This window comes from Lathyrus oleraceus, chromosome 5 (assembly GCF_024323335.1).
Source record: "Lathyrus oleraceus cultivar Zhongwan6 chromosome 5, CAAS_Psat_ZW6_1.0, whole genome shotgun sequence".
Taxonomy (NCBI): Eukaryota; Viridiplantae; Streptophyta; class Magnoliopsida; order Fabales; family Fabaceae; genus Lathyrus; species Lathyrus oleraceus.
The window spans coordinates 295,846,578-295,869,254 of record NC_066583.1 but is presented as its reverse complement, the minus strand read 5'-3'; the positions used below and the strand labels follow the sequence as shown (position 1 = coordinate 295,869,254).

The 22,677-nt window shown below is 34.9% G+C and overlaps 1 long non-coding RNA gene across 1 annotated transcript; it reads right to left on the bottom strand.

Annotated features, from left to right (window-relative positions):
- Nucleotides 1–465: 465 nt before the first annotated feature.
- On the bottom strand, nt 466–1,409 carry LOC127084068 (uncharacterized). The gene is made up of 2 exons (XR_007788616.1): nt 1,006–1,409; nt 466–774 (listed from the first exon to the last, which is right to left on the bottom strand). It is a non-coding gene; the product is annotated as an uncharacterized LOC127084068 (long non-coding RNA).
- Between the last annotated feature and the right edge of the window lie 21,268 nt (nt 1,410–22,677).

Sequence of the window (22,677 nt, the reverse complement as noted above, 5' to 3'; positions counted from 1 at the left end):
ATGTTATTTTTAGATTCATCATTGTGTTACCCATTGCATGATATACGGTTCATGACATGTGTTCAAATTTGGATTTAGTAAGGAACCTTTGTTTGAATTTCAATATAAGAACCATACTTGTTTATTAATCATTTCATCTTGCATAAATGTCCATAGTTATTTCATCATTTTCAAGTTGATTTTAGATGTCCAAATAGGATGTCTTATTTTTGGATTCAAATCTAAGTGTTGCATCATTCTTGTAATCAACATAAAGCATGTTATTTAGTCCAAGTTCATGCATCATATATCAAGTCTCCAAGCATGGGCCATGGTTGCTTAATTGGCAAGAAGGCTTTGGCCCATCCATCTCAAATTTGTTTTCTAGTAGAGAATTCAAACATGGTGATTCCAATTTTGAACAAGTAATTAACATGAAAGCAAAGCCCAAACACCAAATTGCAAAATCCAAAAGCAAGTATCAAATACAAAAAAACAATGCAATTTGAAGAGAATCTCAATGTTGAAATACAAATATGCACGGAAATGGTGCAAAACGCAATGAGAAACGCGACCAGCTGCAAATCCAAAACTTTCATAACAAACTTCAATCACAAGTCCTAAACTACCCCTATTGATTAACTCTATAAAGCAATCTGAAATGGCATCGCAAGAGGGGGGGTTTTTACACCAACCATTCTCACCTGCACGCGAAGAATTCCTGCGCTCCCATCTTCATCATCTTCAACTTGCTTCAAACTGGAGCTTTGAAAGTTCTTCTTGGTTCATTCATCACTACAACACAGAATAAACAATAACAAAGTCAGAACGACTATCACGAATCAATGCTCACTGCACCACCGCAATCCGTGTAAATCATTCAAAAGCTGAGTCAGAAACACACAGCAGCATCAAATTAGGAGTTAACTAGCCCAAGCAGACAACGACGAACTCAAGAACAATGCCAAGCATAAGCGAGAATTGAAAGCAATATCGCGAAGAAGAGAGGAGGAGCGAAACGAATACCTGGAAATCGTCTCACGTTGAACTTCTAAGAGGTACACGCTAACGCAATTTTATGCTTAATCTTGATGAAATACAACGACTTAAGGATTCGATTGATGCTCGCCATAGCTCGCCGCGAAGCTTGGAGATCCGTTCGATTGTTGTCGATCCAAATCCGTGCTTACTCGTGAGGTTTAGTCATCGAATCGAGTGTGTGTGGATAATTTTTATGTGATTATGTTAGTGTTGATTTTGGAATCGAAGTAGGTGACGTGATTTCGCGTTTTGTGTTCTGGTTAAGGAGAGAGACACCGACGAGAATGGCTGGTCATTTGCATCCTTTTTACTGCGTGTGGTGTTTTGATAACATTGAGGAATCATAGATCAGCGCCTCGTTTGGCCCAAGGGAGGTTCAATCCCTCCGTTTTTTTATTATTATTCTTGTTCCAGCTTGGGCTTCTAGGCCCATTTGTGTGCTCTTGGCACCCTCCAACGATTCAACACTCCACTGGCTGAGCTGGACGTGGATACCTGGACCTTAGCATTGGGTCTAGAGATGACAATAGGCAGGTACTATAATACTCATCCCTATATCCGTGATTTGAAAAAATTTCCGTGCCCGAATTCATACCCGCTTGGGTGTCAAAGTTAACATCCGTACTTGTGGCCTATGGGTATGTAAGTACCCATACCCGTACCCGTGACCCGCATTCCTATTAAAAATAAATAGATCAATTATAAAATATCATATAATTTTAAGTTTTTAAAAACATTAAAAAAAATTCAAATAATTTATTGTTGAAATAAACAAACACTTATATTAAATATGTAATGACTTAACATTGATATACGTTTTATAATCGATAGACATATATTTTTATATAATAATATAAACTAAAATATATAAATAAAAATAAAATTACATAAATATATAGTGTGTTGGTATGGGGCGGGCTGGGTACCAAGGTGCCCATACCTGCACCTGTACCCGCTTTTTTTATGGGTAATTATCCGAGTCCATGTTCGTATCCATTTTTGCGGGTTTTTACCCTACCCGTTGTGGGTAAATTTGCAGGTGTCCATTGGGGATGAGTCAAATTGCCATCCCTAATTGGGTCTGTATTTTTATTCATTTGTTTTTGACTGATTTACTTAATTAGATTCATGTGGATTAATTCTAGAATTAGATTTTTAGAATTTTAGAATATTGATTTTAGAATATTATTTTGTTTAAGAGTTAATTGATTTTTAGAATGTTAATTAGTTAAGATTAATTTTAGAACTAGATAATTAGAATTTTAGGATATTATAGATTAATTAGAATATTAATATTTGATTTTAATTTTCTTTTCTTCTTGCAATTTTGATTTTGATTAATTCTAACTACTAATCTCTAATACTTAACCATTGATTTGTATTTCTTTTCACTTTGTTTTGATGGCTTGATTGATAAATCTTCCATACTTTAAATCATTGATAGATGGACATTTTGGTTGACTTAATTTTCTTTGATTCAAACTTGCTGACAAATGATCATTGGATCATTTTCGATACTTTGAATCATTTATAGGTTGTCCTTTGATACACCATATTTTGAGTCATTTGATTTGTGGATAGATAATCTCAAGTAATCGGTTCCTTTTAACTTGATTTCTAACATCTAATCTCTAACATTTATATTACGCCCCTAACATCTACATTACGCACCTAACTTCTAAGATTTAAATTCGTGCAATTTATTTTTTTACTTTGTATATCATAATTCTCATTCATCATTACCATTTTTCACCATTATTGCTTTATTTTGATATTCAATCTAAAATGAACAAAAACATGATAAAATGGAAAAGACTAAAGAGATTTAATTTGAGGACTATAGGACTATGGACTTAATGTTTGACCATATCATTAGACATGGAGTATTATGGACAATATGGTCCTTGTGTATGGCCTAAACTTGGATACTTAGAGGACTTGTTAGTACCCTTGAATTTGGACTTCGACTTTTGTGATTGACCTAAGCAACTTGGAGTTTCTGAGAACTTGTAATCTTTTATTGCAAGTATGATTTCCATTCATGGCACTACCTTAGAGAAACATGATTTGTAATTCCATTATCCAATTGCTAGCTTAGGACACAATGCACACACAAGGCTTTCTCTTGGGCTACCTTACAATGAGACCTTTAATTTATCGCACAAATCCCTTGTATTTTTCATGTATCCTTCTCCCCATGTTGGCGTACTTTTTACTCGATTTTGTTTGTCTTGTTGTTGCTTGTTAGCTAACCTTAGGATTTAGGATCGTTACTATTTCATAAACAATAAACAAACCCTTGATCCAACGTCAAGCGGTATTTTCTCAAATCAAATTCAAAACATAAAAAATACGATTAGGATTGTACGCCACAAGCCTTAAGTGGTAGATAACGGATGAGAATGGAGCTTTCCTACACTCATTCTGAGTATTTTGAACACAAGACTTTTGGCTTGGTAGTTCGAGATATTCACCTCTACCCATAGTCTTTAGTGTAATCCGAAGTAAAGAACAAGCTCTTTTCAAAAACCTAAAATAAATGTCAACTCATCAAACCTTTTGTTTGAGCCTTAGGACATCACTTCAAAAACCCTTTCTCAAGGTATAAAATCAACTAAACAAACAAACATTTTATACCACGAACTACGGGGCTCTGATTTCTCACTTCAATAAGTGGGCATACGTAGGCACGATGACCCAAATCCTTGGCAAGCACACTAATAAAAAATCCATTTTCACTCCGTAAAACTCTTAGAAAGTAAGCATTAAGACAACAACACCCATTCAAGCGTAGACATCTTAGATGTTTCCCATGGAGTACCATGGATGTGAGGGGTGCTAATACATTCCCCTTGCATAACCGACTTCCTAACCTATTCGTGATTGCGATGACCATTCTTTGGGGGTTTTCTCGATATTTTCCCTTTCCTTTGGAATAAACAAAAACAATGGTGACTCTGTATTTTTTGCGTAACGACAACTGACGACTCTGTTGGGGACCCTTCCCTAAACAAGTCAAACCTAGTTTAGGTTGTTTCCTCGCATGTTTGGGTGTTTATCCTTTTGCATTACTTGCCTTACTTATTGCCTTTTGCTCTAACTTTTCATTGGATATTTGTTATGTGGCTCCTATGTTATGGTATTGAATGGATACTACCTTGATTGCAAGAAACCTTGTGGGAAAAACTCTCTACCCGAGTCTAGAGTGAGAACTTGAGATAGGAGAGGTTGAGTAGTATGGGGCACCGAGAAGCTTTTCTCGTAAGGGCCGATATGAAAACCTCGCTTAGAATAGATTCTTTTGAGAATGTTGATGACCGTCAAGATTTTGGCGTAAGCGATCAATATTTTCATTAGGATTAATGACTCTAAGGACCTTTGTAGAACATTGAACCCTTGGCCAATTAAGATTAATGGTCGCGTAGTACGGGTTCCCGAGAAGCTTTTCTCGTGAGGGTCGGTACGAAGATCTCACTCAGAGTAAATTTTCTTGATGAAGTTGTCGACCAACATGCTTTTGTCATAAGCGGAAATCAGTCAAGGAAATCCATGACTCTAAGACCTTTGTCTAGAACCCAACGTCGATGGTCGCGTAGTACGGGTCCCCGAGAATCTTTTCTCATGAGGGTCGATATGAAGATCTCACCCAGACTAAATGATTTGATGGAGTTGTTGGTCGGCATGCTTTTGCCGTAAGCGACAAACAATCAGATGAATCAATGACTTTGGGGTTCTTGTCTATAATCCTAGATCATACCTAGTAAGATCCCTAAGTGGAAAACAATCGGCGTTATCCTCCATCTGTATCTCAAACCCGTGATACTATGCCTGCTTATGTGTTCAACTTGTGAAAACCATGATTATGCACCGTTCATCCATGCATTCATACATTCATGCATCATATGCATAAACAACACAAAAATAAAGCTCTAGTGTCTGGTGTTTATTGTAGGAAATTACAAGGACATTTTCCAAAGTAATCATGAATCCTCCTCCAAGGAAAATCACATTTTACCTTCCGATACAAGGAACCTCGAATGGACAGTTTGTAAGCCTTGAGTTCCAGATTGGCACCTGTCAAGTACAAATGCTACGTAGCTTATGGAAACATTCTGGACCTAGTGAATGAGAATGTGGACTATAGATCTCTCACTACTTTGGCTTAGTACTATGACATCCCTTTGCGTTGCTTCTGTAGCAGTAAATTCATGACCTTCAAGCTATAGATAAGCTTGAAGTCAATAAAACCAGAGTCGTCACCGCGCTTTTATTGTTTCCAAAGGAAAAGGAAAAAGTACGAACAAAACCCAAAGATAAGAAGTTTTCAAATCAAAACTAATAAAATTCTAGAGATTACAGGTAAGGGGGTTGGTTACACAGAGGGAAGGTGTTAGCACCCAAAGTGTCCTAGGTACTCCTAGGGAGCCCTTTTTTATGTGTGCATATGTGTTTGGTAAAAAAGATGTTTGAGAAAAAATAGAGTGTGGGGATGAGAAAAGAACTCATTAATTATATTTTTGTGTTTGACAAGACCTTCGGACTTGTGCCTATGTACCAACATAAAAATGAGGCATCAAAATCTCATAGTTTGTGGTAAAAAGTTCAAAGTTGGTGAATTGCTTTTTAACTAAAGTTTAAATGAAAAGGCACAAAGAGCCAAAAGTTTGAATGAAGTTGTTAGTTATTTTTGTCTTTTTGAAATGTTAAGTCAATATGATTAAGTTTATTTACAAATTTGATTTAAGAAAAGAGTTTAAAATTCATTGGCATAAGGCCAAAGTTTCTAATCATTAGAACACCATCAAATTGATCCTCTGTCACATTATAATCCACATACACTTGCTTTAACACCTTCACCAAAGATTTTCGATGAGCCTCGGAGTTTAGCAACAAAGAGAACACTAATATTTTTTACGGAGTCTGAAGGAGTTGATCTACCACCTTGTAATCACTTCTTATGATTAACCTTAGTAATTGTTCGGCATCATCATTCTTCTTAGGTTCATTAGACGGGCCAACAACCACAGGTTCTTGATTAACCACAACAGGATCTTTAACATGCACTTTCTTACTTAGTGTCACATAATCAACATTTCAGAGAGGTGATGGAGCAAACATACGACCACTTCTAGTCATACCAGTGACATCTCCTATATTCTCGACAGATCGAGATGCTTCAATCATTACATCCTTACTATCTTCCAACATAGTAGCATTATACCTCTAGGGAACAGCTTTGTCGGATTCATACGGACTCGGTCTAGGCAAACAAGTTATCAAGGGAGTCAAAACATTTTCCTTGCTCTGGTAAGTGATTTTTAAGGGCTCTGGAATATAAAACTAAGGAATAATAATAGCGACCTCATCCTCTTTACGCTTAGTACTAACTTATAAAATACCCTGGTCCATCAAGCCTTGGATATCTTTCTTCACTAACGCGCATCCTTCAGGATTATGTTCACAAAACTGGAAATCTATATGGTCATCTCTGAACAAACCAGCCTTGCATAACTTGGAATGCATATCAGCCAAAGGAGTCTTCACCAAATTAACATCAGAAATCAAGTACTCTTCCGGAAAAACTTCTACCATGCTGACAGAAGGTCCACCATGTTCTAGTAGAGGGTTAACTTGCACATTAGGTCTGAAATCTCAGAACCACAACAAACCATTCTTAACGAGCTTCTGAACTTCTGCTTTCAATGAGAAACAGGTTTCAAGATCATTCCCCTGTGCTCCTTGATGAAAAGCACAATGAGATTCAGGTTTATACCACCATGGAAGTGGGTTTGGAACAGCCGGTGGAGATCTAGTTTTAATAAACCCATTCTGCAACAAAGCTGGATACAATTATGTATAAGTCATAGGGATAGGATCAAACTGACTCTTCATGGGAACACGAGCTTGCTGATTCTTATTAGACTATTGATTCTGTTGAAATCGCGGTTGATAAGTCTGGATAGCAGGAGTTGGACTATCCACCAGAGTTACTGTGCCAATATGAGGTTGCTGATAATACTGTTGTTGAGATTGGTTCTGATGATTACTTCCATTTTTGGGTCTTCTTTGCCTTCCCCCTTGAGAAATAGCATTATTATCCCCTTCCTTCTTTTTATGGAAATTGTTTCCATACTTCTTCGTTCCACTTGATGAACCTGCTTCTTTTGTCAAATGACCTTCTCTGACACCTTTTTCTAATCTAACTCCCCTACCAACCATTTCAGTGAAATCATTTGGAGCGCTAGCAACCATACTCTCATAATAGAAAGAACTCAAAGATTTGAGAAACATCTTCATCATCTCCTACTCCTCCATCTGAGGGTTAATCTGAGCAGCAACTTCACGCCATCTCTAAGTGTATTATTTGAATGATTCCTTATCCTTCCGTGACATGGCACGAAGCTGGTCACAATCAGAAGCCATGTCCAAATTATACTTGTACTGAAGTACAAACGCCTCTAAAAGGTCATTAAAAGAATTAATATGATCATTGTCCAACCCCATATACCACTTCAAAGTTGCACCCCTCAAACTGTCTTGGAAATAGTGGATCAACAACTTATCATCATCAGTGTGAGTAGCCATCTTCCGACAATACGTGGTCAAGTGCTCTGAGGACAGGAATTACCTTTATACTTTTCAAAGTTATGGACCTCGAATTTGATAGGGATCTTGACATTGGGCCCTAATCATAAATTGTAAGCATTTTTACCAAACAAGTTTGTCCCCTTCATAGATTTCAACTCTTTCTGCAATTCTTGAAATTGATCCTGGAATTCATCCATTCTCTCATAAACATCCAGATTCTCACTAGGAGCAATGTGATGGATAGGATCCCCTACTTGTGGCACATCATGCACAATGGGAGGAGTGATGGCCATTACAAGTTAAACTAGAGGAACCTGATTCACCAAAGGAGCTTCAGTAGCAGGGTTGAAATTCCCTGGCACATAATTGGGAGGTAGACCCCAAGGATAACCAACAGGCATCTGATTTTGACATGGAGGTCCAGTAGGTACAACATATACAACATGAGTTGTTGCAATCTCAGAGATAACAGTCACTTGAGGCTGAGATGAAGGTGGAGGATGATTCTGAGTTACCACCAAAGATTCCAATAGAGCAGTCATTTTTTCCACTCCTGCTTTCAATGAATGAACTTCCCCACAAAGCTCTATTTGCTCTTGCTCAATTGTCTCCATCTTTTGTCTTGAGTTGGATCGAGTATTGTACTGATGGTCATCATGTCTTCTACGAAGATGAAGGAAAACGAATGAGACTCTGAAAAACACTTGCAGAAAGCAAGACCAAATGATGAAAATGATGCTTAAAATGTAATGTGCAAATGACTGTTTTCAAGGAACTAAGAAATTAAAAACAGATTGCAAACATCATAAGTAATAACACCTTAAAAGAAAAACTCGAACTTTCGTTTCATTAAAATATCTTGAAGGATTACAATTTCAGTACATGATTTCAAAGCAATCCTAAACAAAAGACATAAACTAAGGCCTAGGATCCTAGGGAACCACAACTGAAGAAGAACCATTTCCATGCTGCAACTTCCTCTTGGGCTTCCTGATCTGAGCTGAGCTTCAAAAGCAGTCTTCATGTCGGCCTTTTCTTTCAAGATCTTGTCAACAAAACCTTTCCAAGCACCAGACCTAGCCTCTTGCTCCCTCTTCCTTTTGTTTCCATGTCGTTCGAGCAAGTCGTTCTTCTGGTGAAGTAGATCATATTTCTTCTTTAATTTCCTTTGTAGTTCTAACCTCTCCGCATTTGAAACATGAAACTTGCTCTCCCAATCATCTCTTTCTTGCTTCATCTGAGCTAAAGAAACTTGGAGTCCTTTCAAATTTTCAACTGGAACAGGAATGGGTCCTATGACTTTAGGGAACATAGGTTCTTCAGGAGGATAAGGCATCTTGATCTTAGCAGCTCTTGCTTCAACCCACTGAGTGTAAGGCTCTAAGGAAACACAATCTTTAATTCCTAATTCATCCTTTCCTTTTCTGTAAATCTTATGCTAGGCTTGGACTATCTTCTCCTTTAATCCCTTGCTATTAACACCTTCTTTAATGAAGAACCCTTCTAAAACAATATTGCTTGGTTTATCCTTCATAGCATACCCAAGCTGACGTCGAGCCAAAATTGGATTGTAGTCGATACTTCATTTTGTACCAAGAAGAGGTACATTAGGGAATTCACCACAACTGTCAATAATCTTCACGTCATCATAAACTCTAAAATACCAAGTCACATCTGCATTAGTGAGAGACATGATCCTCTGAGACCACCTCAAACACTTATTGTTATCCTTGAATAAGCTGGACTACGACAAGTACGAAATAAACCACTTGTACAGTAAAGATAGACAACACATAACAGTTCCTTCGTTCTTCTTTGTTCTATGATGAATAGAATAATAAGTATCTACGAGAAAAGTAGGAACTGGATTCCGAATCAGAAAGATACGGATAAGATTGATGTCCACAAAGTTGTCAACATTAGGGAACAAGACTATGCCATAGATAAGCAAAGTGAGAACAGTTTCGAAAGCAACCATACTCCCAGCACTAGCAAGAGTAGCAGGCTTCTCCCTCAAGAACTTAGCAGTTATACCAAGAATACCTCCTTTAGTCAAAAGATCAGCATCAATCTCCCTTTTTCTTAAATGCACGGCCTTTCCAATGACATGAGACTTAGGAATCTCCTCTAAACCACTAAATGGTATCTGATCTGATACAGGAAAGCCTGTGTAATACGAATACTCCTCCAAAGTAGGCACAAGCTGATAATCAGAGAAAGTGAAACACATATACGCTGAATCATAGGACCGGACCAAGGTGTTCAAAACTGGACCAAAAGCTTGAATCAAAGAAACGGTTAACTAGTTTTTTGAGGTATCGGGTTCAAATGGTTTCAGGGTTTCTTTGGCTATCAAAGATTGTAAATAAAGGCAAATGCTCCTCTATTTATAGGAAATGAAGTGAGGTCATGGTCCATGTGAAATGGAGGCAAATTTGTGTGAATTAGGGTTAAGTTTTGGTGTTTTGCAATCAGTGTGAAATGAAACATGAAATGAGTGAATTTGTGACAAAACAAAGTCGTTTTGCACTTGTTCAGATGCATTTCAACATGAAAAACAAGTTTACACATGAGCTTGTGGTCCCAGCTGAAGATTTGGATGATTACAAGTTACAGGTCATGCGTGAAATGCAGAGTCCATGACACCATGTTTGAGCTTAGGCCAAATGAGACACACTCATGATTTTTGAGATGTTTCTTATGCCAAATGATCTTCTCATGGTGAATAATCAAATGCAAAAATAATCACATCAAAAGGATGCTTGAGTTGAAAATCGCATGGATGAAAAGCTCAGGTCATGATATGAAATCATGGGCCCGACATTAGGTCGACCAGGTCTTGGGCCTGCTTTTGTGCACTCATAGGCATCTTAGCAAATTTCAAAATTGATGGAATTAGAGGCAAAATTGATGTTTGATCCTTGAAGCAAACTTGTAGAGGAGTTCAAATGTTACATTTTGCTCAAAGTAGATTCCAAAAATGTTGAGAAGTGAGATAATTATGGTGTTTGGACCAAGTGACATGCCATGCTTGATTTTAGGTCAACCAATCATGTACCAACTTGTGATTTCTTGCCATTTATTGCATCCAAAGGCCCAATGATGAACACTTGAATACCAAATAAAGGAAACTTGATTGTCCCTTGAATAGTCTTGATAATTGCTTGAAAATTGGATAGAGATGGCATCGAAATAAACACATGAACCATACTTGAATCAACTTTGACCTTGGGAATAAAAACCCTAATTTAGAAACCAAGCTTGATCCTTTGATTGAAAGTTTGTACCTTGTACAATAAGAAAAAGGAAATAACACATATTTTTGTATTTTGAATAAGGTTAGCAAAGTTAGAATGCAAACAAGCAAAAAGGTAAAAAGAAAACACAAAGGGTACTTGATGATCTCCCACAAAGGCAAACTCAAAGAGATGAAGGTTAGGAGAATACCATGCTTGTGATATTGGTTAAAATGCAAATGATATGATAGGTGGAATCTTATGGGTAAAATTAGGGTATGAAAAGACCAAAATAAAAATCTCACTTATGCTCATGATTATGCCCAGACACGATGCTATGAATGAAAGGACATTGCCTAAAGATCCAAAATATCAATTCAAAGGTTGACCTTTTTAGACCTTAGTGAGTGAACCATGACCATGGAGTACGTCATAAGAGTGTGAGGAACTTGATCTCACGATTCAAAACCAAAACCCTATATGGACTCAAAAAAGTGAAATATAAGAGATGAATTATGCCAATGACTGAAAGCAGACGATTTGATGAAAATAAATGAATGTAGATGAATTGATGCAAATGAATGAATGAAAATGAATTGGGTGGGGCAAAATTTAGGGTGTAACACAACCGGTCACAACTTAATTTTTTAGAATTCTTTGAGTTATTGTTGTTGGTGTCCCGCAGCTTATTGCTGCTGCATTCTCCTTCTGTGATCATGACCAAGAGTGTATTCTCTTCATCAAACACTTGTCTTGCAACCTTGGCTTCATCCCCTTGAGATTCCTTCTTGTTCACATTGCACTTTTTTGCAAAATTACCAAACCTTTGACACTTGTAGCACTGCTCTTTGCTCTTGTCAAATCTCTTCTTTTTACCTCTAAAGTTTCCTTTACCATCATTTTTGTTGCAGTTGTTCTCACCCCTTTGACAAGTCGAATTCTTTGAATTTTGGGACTCTATTCTACTAAAATTCTGAAAATTCCCTATACACTTCATGGGACATTTTCCTTTCGATCTCTTATCCTTGTCAGTGAAGCGAGCTTGCAAAGGTATCTTTGTTTTTGCCTTATCGTTATTTATCTCCTCCATCATTTGCTCATAAACCTCAATAGCGATTTGCAACTCCTCTTTGCTCATTGTCGGGAGATTCTTCGATTCCTCAATCGCCACAACTACATTGGAAATCTTGGTGTTAAGGAATGTAAGATTTTCATGACAACATACTGCTCCGTAACAGTTTCTCCACATGCCTTTACTTGATTCACCAACCGAGTGATTCTCATTGTAAAATCGTTGATTGTCTCCTTTTCTCCCATTTGAAACAATTCGAGCTGACATTTGTGAGTTTGTAACCTCATCACCTTTGCATTGTCAGCCCCTGCATAAGACTTTTCTAAGATCTCACACGTTTCCTTTGACGATTCGCAGTCACCAGCTTTCTCAAAATTGTCGCCATCAACACATTGATGGATCAAGAACAATGCTTTGAAATATTTCTTCTTCTTTTCCCTGTACGTTGCTTGTTGTGCCTATGTTGTATCTTGGACAAGAGGAGTAACACCATTTATGATCACTTCAAGAACATCTTGGTAGTCAAACAACACATTCATTTGCTTGCATCATTTGTCGTAATTCTTCGTATCAAAGATATGTGGGTTTGTAGGGATTCTTTCATTGGAGACAGAATTCATGTTGCACACTCGATATTTATGGATCAGAACCAGGCTCTTGATGCAAAATGTTGGAACAATGAACCACAAGTTTGGTGAACAATGGTGGAGAAACTTTGGGTGTGGGGAGAGAGAGAGAGAGAGAGAGAGAGAGAGAGAGAGAAAATTGAGGGTGAGAAATATTTATTACATTAGTTTGGGATGAGAATGCATCTCGTACATTCATACAAAGGTTACAATGTGATTGGAAAACAAAACAACCAACTAAAATAACAGAAAAGCACACAAATCAGGCTCGTAACCGATTACACCATTTGGTTAACCGATTACACCTGACAATGAATTAAATTCAACTCAGTGGTAATTGGTTAACACAATAGGTTAACCGGTTACAACAACGAAAACTCTATTTTTCTACTACTTGGATAAACTTCAGATCTTACTGTAATCGATTGCACACTCGTGTTAACCGGTTACAACATTTAAATTACTTGAAAAATATTCAACAAATTTAACATTTAGATTATATTCAATTTAATGATTATGATTTAGAATAAATTAAAAAATTTACGTAAATAGATGTCACTCTTCTATCAAAGTCTTTTGTTACGAGCCTTTTGAATCATGTAGGCGGAGTCTATTAGATTTGTGGTGTATTGTAACTTTATTTTATTTATCAAATAAAAGCTCTTCTTCACACAAGATATATGATAATTTAGATGAAGTTTATAAATTGCCTGACTTATCTTTAAAATAAAAAGGCTTGAATCCACCACAATAATGTGTGAACCAATACCATAAAGATGATTTTCACTCTAGAATTTACGAGGTGATTTTTTCTAATAGGAAGACTTAAAAATCTCTTTAAAAATATTGTTAGAGACTTAAATTCACCTTATCTTTCATCACAAGACATGTAAACAACATGCTGACACGGTAACATGATACCGTGGACAAAAAAGTTTCTAAATAAAAGATACTCAATTGTTATAAATGGTTTCATATAAAGATTTAAGTAAACGACATGATACTTTTTTTAATTTAAAGTTATACTAAAATAGTACTAGTAATAAGCTGACGTCACTGTTATGACGTCACTGTTTTGAGATGTATTTTCATGTTCACTCAACTCAAGTGTTCTATTCTCCTCCTCAGAAATTATTTTAGCCCATCATTATTGCTTTACAAAAAACTTATATAATCAGCTATTCTTGATTGATTTATTTAGGGCCCCTCTTCTAATATTTGAAGCTTATAAAACGGATAAAACGATTATCGCATAAAGTTTAAAATTTACTATGATTAATTTATATTTAAATAAAATATCATAAACTCTTTATACAAGATTAAATAATTTTTATAAATAATTTTGTTATAATTAAATCATGGATAAATATACAAGATTTCTAATAATTTAAATAATTCTAAATTTATTATTCCATAATAATTATAATTGTTGTATTGCGAGAATTAAAAAATCATATTTTTTTGAACAAACCACTTATAAAACAAGTCCAATTGTTTGAATCATATTTATTTTTAGTGTATATATAACATACACGATTAAAATAAGATTTGTTCATTCTCTTATAAGGTTTTGATGATAACAAATTATTTTTTCATTAAAAAGTTTTGATGATAACAAAGTATTTAAAGAATAATAAAGTTTATTAATGGTTGTTCAAGTGTGCAGGATCAAAAGACATTACCCTTGATATTAATCAAGTTAATCAATCAGAAGAATCATTAAAGAGAAGCAAATTTGCTCTAAATCTGAAGGATCAGAACCAAGCTTTCAGACTCTTAAGAGTCAGCTCAAGTCTTTCAGATGTTGAACCCAAGCTTACTTGAAATACAAAGATCAAATAAGCTTATAAGACTAGAATCGTTTGAAGCAAGCAGACTCTGTTATAGGAATGAATCTACATCTTCTGAACAACCTTCATGAAGATTTTGCTTTTAAAGAATTTGTCTACATCAAGTCATCAACTCTGAAAGTGTTCATCCAGACTAGTTATGATCAAGACTCTGATGAAGGCAAGCTCAGAAGCTGTGAACTCAAGACTCTGAAGTCTCATTTCAACCAGGTTCTGAAGACATACTTCAGCTTCTAATCATGCTTTAACTAATTCTATAAAAAGTCTTTGATCCAGGAAGCTAAGTATAAGGATAACAGTGACTCTAAACAAGCTTCAACAAACGTCTACAAGAAGTCTCCAATTAGAAGTTATTTAAGAAGATCATGTGACAATGGTACACTACTTTAGGTCTAATCAACATAAAGTGATGTTGTCTGGATCTTCTCTCTCCAACTGTTCCGAACTCTACTCTACTCCTACCAACGTCTTTATACTAGATGAGTTTTTAGCTCACTTTATTATACACTAGCTAAAGACCTTCAACGGCTACTTATACCATGAGTAGTGTCAATCTTCAACGATCTATTTTCTGCATCTATTTAAAGAAGAAGATTGAAAAAATTAAAAAGCTCTAAGAAGACTCTTGACGAGATCTCTCTCCTGGAGAATGAATGTGAGTTAAAGAATGTGTAACTATGTTCACAAGGATGTGATACCAGTTCACATAAATGGGTTGAGAGAATTTGTGTTAAAAAGAAACACAGATGAGAGAAACACACTCAAAAAGAAAATATAACCATAAGGGTTAAGTGTTTAAAAGCAAAGTGATTATGAAGAAAGAATATGTGAATATGTTCAACAGAACAGAAAGGCACTACAAGAAGGAAATTTGTGCAAGGAGAGAAGAAGAATGAAAATTTCATTCTTCTACACTCATGAGCAAACAACTTATATTATGCTCAAGAGTGTAAACCTTTATGTATATGCTTATCCAAGAAACACACATGTAAACACAAGGTTAATACCAGATTCTTCTGTTAAGAGAATCTGAAAACTCTAGCCTTTATGCTTAGAGTAAGTCTTTTTCTAATAGATTGAGCATTCAAGTCTCTGACTTACGGGACGAGTAGGAAGTCTCGATCAATGTGATAGAGCATTAAAGTCTCATGCTTCCGGGTAGAGCAGGAAGTCTCAGTATGGTATGATTGAGTAAGAAGTCTCTTTCTATGGAATTAAGTAGGAAGTCCTTAACTGAATGTGTAGGCAAGGAAGTCTCTTGCTTGAGCAGAAGTCTCTTTCTAGTTTGATTGAGCAGGAAGTATTGAGCTGATGGCTTAAGAAATTGTAATATGATTGATTATAGTTAAAAGCCTTTGTGCTGCAAGAGAACTGGACTACTCTTAATTGAGAGGAACCATGATATATTGCGTGTCTCTTTATTTACTTCTGCATTTATATTTTGATGTGCAACAAACTCTGAAGTCAGACTTTGATCTAATTCAGACTCTTACTTGTATTAGAATCTGAGCATGATACCTTAGATTCTGAAACAAGGTTAAGAAAAGGAAGTAAATTTTTCACTGTTATTACTCACTCTGCTATCAGACTCTAAATGTGGTTCAGAATCTGATGGTTCATAAATAGTTAGTGAAAAGAGTTTTTGTATTTGGGCCTATACAATTCAACCCCCTTCTTGTGTATTTTTCTCACCTTCAGTTGGTATCAGAGCCTGGTTGTGATTTTTCACTTAACAGTGAAACATAAAATATATGGTGATAAAAACTACTTAGTCAAGAGCTTTAGCTTGTATGAAGTAAAGATGAGCTAAAGAAGGTCATGCTAGTGTTATATTGAGTCCTTTAACATAAGCATATGAACTTGAAGGAACTCTTTAATAACCTAAGAAGGAGTTCTTTCAAATTTTTATGGATCAAGAAACTTGTTTCTACCCTAAGTCATTTGTTTTGTGAGTATGAAAAGATTTTAAATCTTTAAGAGTGACTCGTGGGACAAGTGTACTTGTTTAAGAAATCAAGAAACATTTTCTTCTTTAAGTCATTTGCTTTGTGAGTATGAAAGGATTCTTTAGTCCTTAAGACTGACTCGTGCGGCAAATGTGCTTGCTGCAGAAATCAAGGTTTAATCTTAATCTTCTTAAAGAAAGATGTCCACTCACATCATTAGTTGTGATGATAAGTTGTGGGACACTCTTAAAGGCAACATTGACTAGAAGATCAATGGTGTTGGCCTGGTAATAGATCTTAAGGATTTTTTCCTGCAAGATACAACTTTAAGGTTACAATTATTCAGGAGGCTAAGGATCTGAATACTCTAGACCTTACAAGGTTGATTTGTAACTTTCAGAGCCTTGAAATGGAATTGAATGGTGATGAACTTGTGCTGAAATCGAGATCTCATGCCTTGAGGTATAATGCTGAAAGATCTGGTGATAAAAACTTTTAAACCCTCATGTATCAGAAAAACTAGAAGAAGCTTATGATGGAGAAGATTCTAACGGGTACTCTGATACTGAGCAAATGCAATTTATCATCAAAAGGTTTCAATAGTTGACCAAGAAAATCAAGAGATTCTACGATAGAGGTTCTAACTTAGAGGTTCCTGTTCCAGAAACAATTGTCCTGATCTACAAAAGGACAAATTCAAACAGAGAAGCTGGAGAAGTCAACCTCGCACTTATGGCTGACACATTCTCTAATTCAGAATCCTAGCCAGGTTCTGACTTAGAATCTGATAGGGCTGCTAAGAAACAACTTGATTATTTTATTAAAGAAGAATTGAAATCTTCTAAAAGAAATTATTGAGACATTAGTAATAAATCTAATTGCTCAAGCTAAAAGGAATTCTAAGGAACCTTTACTTGAATAAGTTATGACTCTCCAATATTTCTTAACAGTGATTTCTAACAGAACTTAGCTTGCTTTCGTGATCTATGAAGTAAGCAAGAGCGAATGAGATGATATGGATTTTCTAGAAAAATGTCTTGATTCCAAAACTTTGGCAGTGAGAAATCCTCAAAATCATCTTCTTCATGCTATGTTGATAAAAGGTTAAAGACCTTGGTGCATCTTCTACTGAGTGTAGCAAGATTCTGAATGCACCAGAATCAATGATAGTGAAGTCAAAGGTTTTGATTGATATTGAACCTAAAACATCAAAGTTAGTAGTTTTTAACGATATTAGAAACTTTGATCCTTAGGTCAAATGGTGAAAGGGTTTCTGAACCAAAGACCTATGGATCCAAGTTTCTAAAAGATTCAAAAACTAAGAAAAATGTGAAGTATTTGTTCTAGAGCCTGGATGATGGACAACTACAACCCATAACTAGAGGAAAGCATGTGTTATAGATCCTAACTCACTAGAGAGGAAGGAAAAGAAGGCTATGGTCTTTAGTCTTCTGATTTCATGTTCCTGCTGAAGATGAATTTGCTTCAATAATAGACAATCATGAAGGCTGATTCTTTTCGGAAAGAATCTGCAAAGGTATGTCAATCATCCTCATTCTTTAGACAACTTATGTGCATGATAGGTTATCTAAAATTGGTCTATGTATACGATATGTTTGTGCATAACCAGTTTGGACAACTTACTCGTGTGAGGATTTTCAAACCTATGAAAAGAATATCTATACCTTTTGGATAAATATTATGGCTATTTGATTATATATTTATTCATGATCTCTATTCAAAATCGAGTATTGTGAGCTCAATTGTTTTATTAGAAAATGATGTTATTCAAGCCAATTCATTATTGAGTTGTGTTTCTTGTTTTACCCTTGTCTTTTAAATACCTAATTCTTTTCTAAAGAAAGGGTTTATGATCTTATTAAAAACCTTGATTCTGAATAAAAAGTATCAAAGACTGGCGTCGATCAAAATTAGCCTCATCAAAAACAGGAATAGTCTCTAATGATGTGTGGCTTGTAAAAAGTATCAGACTCTAAGACTCAGCAAAGGAATAAAAAATCTCAAATAATATTTAAGTGTAAAATATTTTTGACAACTGTCTCACTTTAAAATTCACGAGTTTGAAAATGTATCATGCATACTTTAGAGTTGTATGTGCAGAACCTATGTAGTAGTGATGTTTTACCCTCTTGATATTTTGTGCTCTCTCTCTCTCTCTCTCTCTCTCTCTCTCTCTCTCTATATATATATATATATATATATATATATATATATATATATATATATATATATATATATATATATATATATATATATATCTTGTCATTTCTTTCTTTTTATTTGTACTTATTTATCTTATTTGTTGGTTTTTCAAAAGATTTTATGTGAATTGTCTTTTCTTAATCTAGTTGTCTTAAATCTTTTTCTCTCTTGGTTAAGCCTTTTCATTTCCTAGTTAAAATGATCTTCCTTAGTCTAGGTTTTTCATTCTTATTTTACAACCTATTTCTCAAGCCTGGTTGACACGGTTGTACAACCTTGATCTAGTTTTACAAAAGCTATTTTTCTCTCGTTCAGAACGAGTTTTGGGTGAACTCTTCTATCTGCAAGAAACAATTGTAAATCTTGATGAAGTTTCATTTAACCCTAGGTTAAAGAGTTGTTAGTGAATATTATGTTGTTTCGTAAGGACAATCCAGCTCCCACTTCCTCTTCTCAAGCTTTGACAGTCTGCATAAATTGCCTCAACTTTCTTTTCTTAAGTTTCTCTTTTGTGCATTCACTTTTCTTTTTATTTAGATTCCGAGATTCGATGTTTATGATATCCATTCTTGTTTTGGATTGTAAGACTTGTAAAGCATCTTCAATCAATGAATGTATATTGTAACATATTGTATCAAAATAATTTCTTTTGCTTAAGACTTGTTCATTATGACTTTTAGTGTATTTTGATGTATTCTTTCTTAGCCTCTGATTGTATAACCAAATCAATCTCTATGGTGAATGTGGTGTATTTGATGAATCTAATGAAAAGTTAAAAGCATTGTTTTATTTTGATTATGGACTTCTTAATTAGTTGACGTTAAAATAAATAATTATGATTAAAAGATGGTATGCAAATTAAAACGACAAAAGAACTTCATCGAGTTAAAGGAATGATTACAAAAAGATGTTTATAACATTAATCCTAATTATCCCTAGTTTTCCAAAGCATGGAACAAGTTTTCTCAATATAAATCCAACTTTTCTTCTTCAACATAATCGAATTGAATATTTTATTTAAATATTCTTCTTCTCTGGGATCTCTTCCTCTTACTAATCTTCTTTTGTGGCTTCAGTGCCCAAGGAAGAGAGGTTGAAGGAATTTCTTCAGAGGGTCTGACCCCCTGATCAGAATTTGCCTCGAAAACTTTAGGAGCCTCTGAAACAATGTGAGTAGAAGACTACTAAGAAATTTTATTCATCTTGAACCTGATGTATGTTGAGTGAGTATGGATTTGTGATTTGGCTTGAACGAAGTTGTGTACTTTTATAACAAAAATTTCAGAAGTTCAAACACCTTACGTGTTTCAGTTTCTGATCTTTGAAATTCTCAAAGCCAATCACTAATTAAGCATACCATACTGAACCATAATTACTTCTTGAAAACTGAAACGGTAGTGATTTACCATCAGAAGTAAAGAATTTCTTTGGTTAAAAGACTTTAAACTATTTTCAATTGTCCTCTTCTTTTGAAAAATATTTTTAATTATTTTAAACATTTAAATTGAATTTTATTTGTTTCAAATTATTTTGTGTTTCAAACTATTTCAAAAGTCAGTGTATTTAAATTGTTTAAAACTTTTTATCAATTTTATTGTTTTTCTCTTTCTTTTAAAGTCTTTTTCATAATGACAAAGGTGGAAAAAGTGCATCTACTATTTAAGAAGAGATTAATGCATCAGAACCTGAACAAAGTAGTTTCTTCTAAAATAGCTTCTGAGTTATAAGCTATAAGTTATTTATATTTTTAGTAATTTATTTTACTAGGCTTAAATGATAAATTTAATTAACAAAGACAGGACTTAAGGAAAGCTTACTACCCTTACCTTAATGAACTGTCATACTAAAGGAGGAGCTTACAAACCTAAATCTAAGGCATGTCAAACTAAGGGGGAGCTTACAAATCTCAGACCCTGATGTTAGAATTTGTCGATTAAATTTATAAGATTCAGTTAACATAGATAAGGAGTTAGGAGGAGCTTACAAACCTCACCTTAATGGACTGTCTAACTTTATAAACCTCAGACTCTAATGTTAGACTGTGTTAATTAAATTACCAACCATTGTTCTTAAATACATTTGTTTGTCATCATCAAAATGGGGAGATTGTTAAAACAAGATTTATTCATTTCCTTAAAATATTTTGATGATAACAAAGTATTTAAAGAACAATAAGGTTTACTAATGGTTGTTCAAGTGTGCAAGATAAAAATACATTAACCTTGATATTATTCAAGTTAATCACTCATAAGAACCATTAAAGAGAAGAAAAGATGTTATGAATTTGAAGGATCAGAACCAAGCTTTCAGACTCTGAAGAGTCAACTCAAGTCTTTCAGATGTTGAACCTAAGCTTACTTGAAATACAAAGACCAGCAAAGCTCTGAAGGTTTGCATCATTTAAAGCAAGCCGACTCTGTTATAAGGAATGACTCTTCATCTTCTGAACAAGCTTCATGAAGATTATGTTTCAAAGGAATTTGTCTACATCAAGTCATCAAATCTAAAAGTGTTCATCTATACTAGTTCTAATCAAGACTCTGATGAAGGAAAGCTCAGAACATGTGAACTCAAGACTCTAAAGTCTCATTCCAACCATGTTCTAAAGAAACACTTCAGCTTCTGATCATGCTTTAACTAATTCTATAAAAAGCCTCTGGTTCAGGAAGCTAAGTATAAGGATAACAATGACTCTAAACAAGCTTCAACAAACGTCTACAAGAAGTCTCCGGTTAGAAGTCATATTAAGAAGATCATGTGACAACGATACACTACTTTATGTCTAATCTGAATAAAGTGATGTTGTCAAGATCTTCTCTCTCCAACTATTCTAAACTCTGCTCTGCTCCTCTCAATGTCTTTATGATAGTTGAGTTTTTAGCTCACTATATTGAACACTAGCTAAAGACCTTCAATGCCTACTTATACCATGAGCAATATCAATATTAAATGGATCTATTCTCAGCATCTATTTAAAGAAGAAGATTGAAAACATTAAAAAACTCTAAGAAGACTCTTGACGAGATCTCTCTCCTGGAGAATGAATGTGAGTTTAAAAACGTGTAACTATGTTCACAAGGATGTGATACCAATTCATATAAATGTAATGAGAGAATTTGTGCTAAACATAAACACATATGAGAGAAACACACTCAAAAAGAAAATATAACCAGAAGTGTTAAGTGTGTGAGAGCAAAGTGAAACGTATTTACATATATTATGAAGAAAGAATATGTGAATATGTTCAACATAACAGAAAGACACAACAAGAAAGAAATATGTGCAAGGAGAGAAGAAGAATGAAAACTTCATTCTTCTACACTCAAGAGCAAATAACTTCAGCTCAAGAGTGTAAACCTTCGTGTATTTGCTTATCCAAGAAGCAAACATGTAAACACATGGTCAATACCAGATTCTTCTGTTAAAAGAATCTGAAGACTCTATCCTCTGTGCTCAGAGTAAGTCTCTTTTTGATAGATTGAGCATTGAAGTTTCATGCTTGCAGGCAAAACAAGAAGTCTCGATCAGTGTGACTGAGCATTGAAGTCACATACCTGCGGGCAGAGAAGGAAGTCTCGGTCTGGTATGATTGAGAAGGAAGTCTCTTTCCATGGAATTAAGCTGGAAGTCCTTAACAAGATGTTTAGGAAAAGAACTCTCTTTCTTGAGGGCTTGAGCATAAGTCTCTTTCTAGTTTGATTGAGCAAAAAGTCTTGAGTTGTTGGCTTAAGCAATTGTAATCTGATTGATTATAGTTAAAAGTTCTTGTGCTGCAAGCAGACTGGAATACTCTCAGTTGAGAGGAAACAATATATATTGTGTGTCTCTTTATTTACTCCTGTATTTATATTCTATTGTGCAACAAACTCTGAAGTCAGACTCTGATCTGATTCAAACTCTTTCTTGTATCAGAATCCAAGCTTAACACCTTAGGTTTTGAAACAAGGTTAAGAAAAGGAAGTAAACTTTTCACTGCTATTACTCACTCTACTATCAGACTCTGAATGTGGTTCAGAATTTAATGGTTCATAAATAGTTAGTGAAAAGAGTTTATGTATTTGGGAATACATAATTCAACCCTCCTTCTTGTGTATTTTTCTCACCTTCATACACAAA